Source organism: Ovis aries, chromosome 14 (assembly GCF_016772045.2).
Source record: "Ovis aries strain OAR_USU_Benz2616 breed Rambouillet chromosome 14, ARS-UI_Ramb_v3.0, whole genome shotgun sequence".
NCBI classification, from domain to species: domain Eukaryota; kingdom Metazoa; phylum Chordata; class Mammalia; order Artiodactyla; family Bovidae; genus Ovis; species Ovis aries.
The window spans coordinates 33,770,842-33,778,501 of NC_056067.1; the positions used below are offsets into that span (position 1 = coordinate 33,770,842).

The 7,660-nt window shown below is 53.4% G+C and overlaps 1 protein-coding gene across 5 annotated transcripts in view; it reads left to right on the top strand.

The window, feature by feature from the left end:
• The first annotated feature begins 899 nt into the window (after nucleotides 1–899).
• The window catches only part of BEAN1 (brain expressed associated with NEDD4 1), a 39,059-nt gene continuing 32,298 nt past the window's right edge, over nucleotides 900–7,660 (top strand). For 2 of the 5 annotated variants that reach the window (XM_042231753.2, XM_060398366.1), the window contains exon 1: nucleotides 6,644–6,991. The gene's annotated coding sequence lies outside the window, so the exon portion shown is untranslated. Of the gene's footprint in view, nucleotides 1,028–1,348; nucleotides 1,876–1,992; nucleotides 2,109–4,842; nucleotides 7,113–7,660 lie in introns of those variants that run through there. The other 3 variants (XR_003591500.3, XM_042231751.2, XM_042231752.2) reach the window with 3 other exon arrangements.

Below are 7,660 nucleotides of genomic sequence, written 5' to 3' on the forward strand. Positions count from 1 at the left end.
GAGGTCTGGCGGACCACGGCCAGACCACGGCTGGTCCACGGCCCCTAAGTAGAGTTGGGACAGAGCAGGAAAGCCAGGAGCCCCTCCCTGAGTCAAGCACCAGGGCCGGGGTCAAGTTCTATGCCAAGGTTTGGGTATGGCGGAGTGAGAGGGCACAGGGCTGGGCGAGGGGAATAGGAAATAGGCAAGCTGGTCGCTAATGAGAGAAACGCTTCAGCCAGGCCTAGCCGACATTCCAGAACACCCAAGAATCACCGGCGGGCAGTTGGGAGCAGGAGGCTCTGCCAGGCTTGCCTGCTTCGCCCAGCGGCCACGACAGGGGTCCCCTTGCCCGGTGCCCAGGCCGGCCTCTGAGAAGCCTGTCTGATGTTCTCTGCTCATATTGGTTGTCTGCTCTCTTCTGCAGGTTTGTATGTCTGCGCCTCTGCTCCCGCCTGTCTGTATGTCACACTCTACACACGCCTGTCCGTCTGTCCTCACACGTCTGGCTGGCGCGTGGCCTCCCAGCTTCTCTCGGCCTCCCGGCCGTGCGCCCCGCCTGCCGCTGTGTGGGTGTCGGGCTGGCAGTGCGCAGAGGGGCGCGGCTCGGCCCTCCCCCTCCGCCGCTTCCCGCCAGCTCAGGAATGACCCGGGCGGCGGCCAGGCGCTGTTGAGGCCCCGGAGTCGCGGCGCAGGGCGGCGGGAGCGGGCGGCCGTGGCGTGGGCGGCTGCGCGGGGCCGGCGGAGGGCCGGGCGGGGCTGCGGCAGGGCAGGGCCGGCACCGGGAAGCCGCTGCCGCCGCCGCCGCCTCGGCCGGGGATCGCGGGCCCCGGGTCGGCTCGGCCGGGCCCCGCCCCGCCCCGCCCCTGCACGCCGAGCAGGCCGTGGCGGAAAGGAGCGCCCCCCGCGACGCCCGAGCCAGAGCGCAGCGGCATCCGAGCGGGAACCGGAACGCGAGCGGGAGCGGAGCCAGAGCGGGAACCCGAGCTGGAGCCGAAACTGGAGCCGGCAGTGCGGCGCACGGAGTGGAGCGAGGCAGCCAAGCCGAGTAAGGGGCGTGGGGCTGGGGGCGGCGCTGGGGAGGGGCGGGGAGGGGGTCCCGGCCCCTTCCCCCGCGCTCTGCGGCGGCCCCAGCGCACGCACACACCCCGGGGGCGCTCAACGCTGTCCCGGGGCGGAACCGCAGCGCGCTTCGAACGGGATCCCCGCTCTCCCGCGGATCCCTGCCCCGACCCCCGCGCCCCCGGGCGGGCCACCGGGACCCGCGCGGACCGTGGCTGCCCCTAAACATGCCATCGGGCCCCGGGATGGAGAGCACTCCCCGATTCTTGCCTGACAGGAGTCCCACACGAATATCCACCCTATGTAGGGGGGCATGTCCACGACCCCGCGCTCTTGGTTTCCCGGACCTCTAAACAACCCACCCAAGAAGGGGGAACCAGGACGCACTTATCGCTGGGGTGGAAGAGGAAAGGGGCCCCGGACTTGAAGAGTTTGAAGCTAGAAGCCACCCTCGACCCTCGAGCAGGGAAGTTTGACCCTCCAACGGGCGGGTCACCTGGGCCATGCCCCCACTTCAGTGCCCGCCTGCCGCGCTGGTCTATCTCAGTACCATCGGTGGGAGAGGAGGTGTCCACACTGCACCTTCTCCAGCTCTGGGTCAGACTTTCCCTGGCGCGGTAAGTGAGGCTGAGTCCGAGGCGGCTGCTCTGGCCGACTGCGCAGCGCCGAGCGGTATAGCCGCCCCTCCCCACGCGCCATCGGAAGTTGGTTAGTGCCCACCTGCTCCACGGCTGACTCGCACAGCCCTTCCCCTTTCCCCATCGGCCAGGGGGTCCTGAGGCTGGCTCGAAGAGGATCCAGGGCTGCCCTCCTGATCCCACGCGCCGTGCCGAGGTGGGTGGGGGTGGGGATAGCCAGGCCCAGGCTGGGAAGGGGAGGGGGAGGGCACGAGTGACAGGTGTCAGCCGCGGGCGCTCCAGGAGCTTGGTCCTTGGTCTTGATTTCACACAGTCCCACAGGCGCCTGCATTTGAGGAAGCCCCTCCTGACTCTCCTCAAACATCCTGACTGCTCACTGGAACAAGTGGCTTCACTTCTTTGTGCCTCAGTTGCTCTACTGACACGTAGGTAGGATTCTGTTGTGAGCAACGTGTTAAAGGGCTTCCAACCAGAGGGTGGGCTTGGCTGACTTTCTAGCTGTGCGGCGTTAGGCAAGATACTTAACAACTCTGAGCCTGTTTCCCTATCTGAAACATGGGAAAGGTGGATGGGTTGGAGGGAATAAATGAGGTGATGCCTGGGGACGGGGGCAGGGCTGGCCTGGTGCTTGGCACACAGGTAGCACTCAGTTCAGGCTGACTACAGGTGACATTCTGTGAAGTGTCCAGCACCAGTGGAAGCTAAGGCAAAGCAAGGTCCTCTGAGGTGGGAGGGACGCCACCCCTTCTAAACCCCACTCTGAGGAAGTCTTGAATCCCCTAAGGTCTTGACACATACTGCAATGGCTGAACCCTCTCCTTAGGGCCAGCCCTTTCTCTCTGTTCCCTCCTCCCTGGGCATTCTGCTTCCCAGCAGCGCTGGCCTCCCCCTACCTATCATCTCCATCCCCGTTGAGAAAGACTATCTAACCCACTCTTTCTTTGGCCCTAGATTGATGTCTGTTCCCCAGGCAGAGGGCTCCCCACATCCTTCTCACACTCTGTGCAAGGGAATTCACACCTCCCTCCACTCCTGGGTTTGGCCCTAGGGAAGATTGCTTTCCCTAAGGAGCAATCAGACAGTCAGGTGGCTTGGATGTTCCAGTGGTGACAGTTCAGACAGGCAGCGAAGAGCAGCAGAGGGAGCAGCTACTAGGGCAAGGAGATAGCGGAAAGTTGGAGGGGGTCCCAACCCTGAAGCTATGTGGACTGTATGTTCATCCAGGCGACTGAGCCACGAGGCACCAGAAATGATGAGTCTTGGGGAGGAAGTGGGGCCTGTGAATGACTTTGAGCGGCTAGAAGTTCAGAGCTGGAAGGTTCCCCAGGAAGAGATCTGCCCAGTCTGTGCAGTGGAGGCTTCAGACCCAGAGCAGAACCCAGGAGGGCCAGGAGCTAGGGGAGGATGTTGGAATCCCTGGGGTGGCATGGCAGCTTGAAGGTGTCCCAGGTGTTGGGAAGAAAACAAATTCCACCACTTGTGGACACCTGTATTAGTCCTACTCACCTGTGCCCCAGCTGCCACAACAGAAGGGAATGTTGGGGGTTGGGGGGCAGTCTGTCCACATGTTGCCTGGTGGGACACACAGAATGGGCTGCCTCCTCGAAGCTCTTTCTACACAGAAACCCCCTCTGTCCTCTTCTTCCTCTGCAGCCTACTTCCCTCCCCCATTCACCCACCAGGGTGTCACACCCTTGCATCTTCCATAACTGTCACCTCTTCTTCCCAAAGGAGTTAATCAGAAACTCATTAGGAGGTTTGTGTCTCCTAGTTCACACAGTATTTGGAGCACAGCCAGGCATCAATGTGATGGGGATACAGGCACCTCCTTCAGTCTTGGGGAATCGTTAGTTAGACACATTCAGATGCCTGTTACCTGAAGCCTGTGCCCTGGAAGTGCTCAGAGCACAAGGTGTGGGAAGGTGGCAGTTGGCTCTCAGCCTCCTAAAGGGAGAGGGCTTTCACCCTCCTGAAGCTTCCTGGAAACCAAAGGAGCTGTGTCAAGGGGCTTCAGAGCTGTGTCTGAGAGCACAGCTTCTTGCAGCTGGACTACCTGGGTTTATGGCATGTGATTCTAGGCAGGAGATTCACCCTTTAGAGCCTCCATTTCCTCTTGAAAATGGGAACAAATACTCCACACCTCCCAGTATAGTTGTGAGGACTGAAGAAAAATATATAGGAATCACACAGCAGTGTCGAATAGACCCCTTGCAATGGCCTTGCTATGTCTGCATTAAGAACATGCATTGAACACATGCTGTTTCCCAAGCATAAGTATTTTCTCTCTGGATTCTGACAATAGCCCTCTGATCTAGGTACTATAATTGTCCCTATTTTATAGATGAGAACACTGAGGCTTAGAAAGGTTAAAGACTAACTTTGCTAGCTTAAGGAAACTTCAAACATCACTGTGACTCATCATAATTTTATGAGTTTGTAAAATTGGTAATTAGCACACTGTATTTTAGATGATATGTAATTAGTTACTGGAATGTTTCCTCCATGGGTATCTCCAATCATTGGACATCTGTGTTAATTGCTCATGGGCAATTTTTTGAGATACCTTCATGTTTTTCTATTCAAACAGTATCAAACTGATTTAAAAGAGCAGCTTTCCCCATTTATTCCCTATCCTTCCTCTCCATTTTTCTCCATAGCCCTATCACCCCCAACATTTATATATCTTATTCATCTGTTTATTGTCTGCCCTCATCCATATAATGTAAACTCCCCAAAGGCAGGGACTTTTAACCATTTTGCTTACTCTTGTATCCCCAGAGACAAAAACAACCAGCACTTCATATGCTTTGCAAATTGTAAAGTGTTTTACAAACATAAGGTCTGTTATTGTTATTATTTTTGCCAAGTGTATAGCTTGCCTGAAAATAAAACCTTAAGGTTCATGGCAGAAACTTCCCTCAAAATTCTGGCAAATAGGACCTGCTCAAGTGCCAGGGAAAATGTGATGAAGGTTAAAACCAGTTGGAGATTACTTTCCTAACATGTTAATAAAGCTCCTTATCAGTTAAGTTGAAAGACAAGTTAATTTTTTTTAATTTTTGCAACAACAAATGGCATGCTCAAAAGCAATTAAATTAGCATTTAAAATTTCCAATGAGTTAACTATCATTGATTTATTCACTTACTCTTTATTTTGTTACAGAAAATTTGTCAAAAAACAAAAGAACATAACAAGCCTCCTCAATCCCACCACTGCCCAGAGCGTGGATACCCACATGCCTGGATACTTCAGTCTATTGCCTTTTCATCTTTTTCTGTGTGTGAATATTTTCTCTCATTTTTTTCCTTAGAAAATAAGGGATCATGTTGTCAGCAGACTTATATAACCAGCTTACTTGGTGACATCCCCCCACCATTGACACTAAAGTGAAAGTCTTTATATTATTAAAATTTCTTTAAAACATGACTCCATGGCTATATAATATTCCGTTATAAGCATATGCCAACATTTTCTCAGCCTGTCCTCTCTTATTGGACACTGGGATCTCTGATGTAATGTTTTCTATATCCTTACTGGTGTTGTCTAGGCCTTGAATGAGTCTTCTCTACATCCTCAGTCATGACCTACTTGCTGGTTTGCAAATGGACTGGTTTATGTAGTTAGTAAATCCATTCTTAGAGGTTGGGTGCTGGTGGCAGTGGGGACAGCAGCTGATCTAACAGAGCGCTGCTTCCAAGTAAACTAAGGCAACTTGGAGACCCAGTAAGCTTCAGGCATTTCCTGACCAACCCAGGATAGCACACATGTGGCCAGATGCTGCATGGGGGCAGAAGGCCTCTTTGCTGCCGGGGCTGCCAAACAACCTGGATTCCTTTTCTAAAATCAGTACCAAGTTACTTGCTTGCAAATCTATGTGTCCTCTGCCAGCCTCTCTGCTATCATCCTCTCACTCTTTCTGTCCTCCGCTCATGAGTTCATCTGTGTCTTCATTTGATCACACGACAAATGTTTACAGGCACACCTTGTTTTATGGCTCTTCACAGATATTGCTTATTTTTACCAACTGAAGGTTTGGGACAGTCTTGAACCAAGCAAGTCTATCAGCGCCATTTTTCCAACTGCATTTGCTCACTTCATGTTTCTTGTGTCACATTATGGTAATTCTCACATTTCAAATTTTTTTTCTTATTGTTATATTTGCTATAGTGACCTGTGATCAGTGATTTTTGATGTTGCTATTGCAATAAGGGGCTTCCCAGGTGGCGCAGTGGTAAAGAATCTGTCGACCAACGCAGGAAACACAAGGGACATGGATTCGATCTCTGGGTGGGGAAGATGCCCTGGAGGAGGAAATGGCAACCCACTCCAGTATTCTTGCCTGGAAGATTCCATAGACAAAGGAGCCTGGCGAGCTACAATCCCTGTTGCAAACAGACAGACATCACTGAGTAAGTGAGCACACATCACAGTGAGATTACTACTCACTGAAGGCTCAATGGATGGCTACCGCCGCTTAGCAATAAGGTATTTTTAAAGTAAGGTATGTACACTGCATTTTACACAAACGGCTACTGCAGACTTCATAGAGTGCAGGATAATGTAAACCTAATTTTGATATGCACTAGAACACCAAAAAAATTGAATGACTCGCTTTACTGTGGTGGTCTGGAATATCGCGGACCACCAAACCACAGTTATCTCTGAGGTATTACCTGTAATGACATCTATCTGCACTTGCCATGGGATTTTTTTCTCCATTAGAGGGACCATCAGCTGGTTCTCACATTTCAAGACCAGCCTCCCTCATTTCTGAGGCTCCCTTCTGTGTAAAATGGGGATTTGTTTTGAGATGCCGTGGTTTGAGCACGCATCGCAAATCCGTGGCCCATCCCCCAGGCCAGCCACTGTGCGGCCCTGCCCAGTTCGCCACGGACCCTGGTGAAGCGCAACCCTCCAGTATGGCTGCCTCTGCTGCGCATGCGCGAACCATCCCGTCTCGCGCAGTTACCCGGCTGCTTCTGCCCGGGATACGGAGCCGGTCCCCTTAACCACAAGCTCACTGATCGAGATCGGAGTGTCACGGTGAGCCACGGAGCGGAGGGATTCTGGGAGCAGGGACGCGAAGCGAAGTGGGAGTGACGTGGACTTACCGCCCACCATTCAGCCACTTCAGAACCTGGAAAACTGCAGTCTGCCGGCCGCCCGTCTGCCCGCGATCCAGTCGGAGATGAGTCACAGGGAGGGATGCGCCTCGCCTCAGATGCTGGGCGCTGAGTGAGACGGGCGTGAGGGAAGACGTGACCTGGGTGTCAGATCTGTGGTGTGGGGTATCCCTGGCAGTAACCGCGAGGTAACAAGGTCCCTCTCTGCATTTCTCTCTCTCCATCTCTTCTCTGGGACTTTGGGTGGGTTATGTCATGAGCCTATGAGTTTTTCTTATTTGCAATATGAAAATGTTACCTACTTCAGGAGACCTGTTGCTTTAATTTCGGTGATATTAACTGGCACATGGAGGTGCCTGGTGAACATGAGCCACCCTGAAAGCTGGAGTGCCCAGATTATCTCCATTTACAGAAATGTCTACTTGACCGGTGGCCAAACCTGCCAGCCCCTTGCCAATCTCCTAGCCACCTGGGAACTTACACAATCTCCACTACCCACCCAAACTGACCGTGGAAAACCATATGTAATGCAGGGATTCTCTGTGGCCCCTGCCCGGGAGTTCATCTCCCACCTCCCCGTGTCCTGCGAAAACCCATCTTAATCTCAGAGTCACAATGCCCAGTGAGAGGAAAGAGGGGGTACAGGGGACCTCTCATAGTGTGACCTTGGGGACGATTCCTTGAAGCATTGGGGATGGCCAGCACCCTTTGTGGCATCATATAGGGTAGCCATATAGGATGTATACATTCATTGTGCATTTACTAACTGCCTACTCTATGCCAGCTCACTAGAAAAGGAAATGGAGGCTGGACCTGTGGAGGTTGGGGCAGAAGCTTGGGCATTTTCCTGAGGGTAC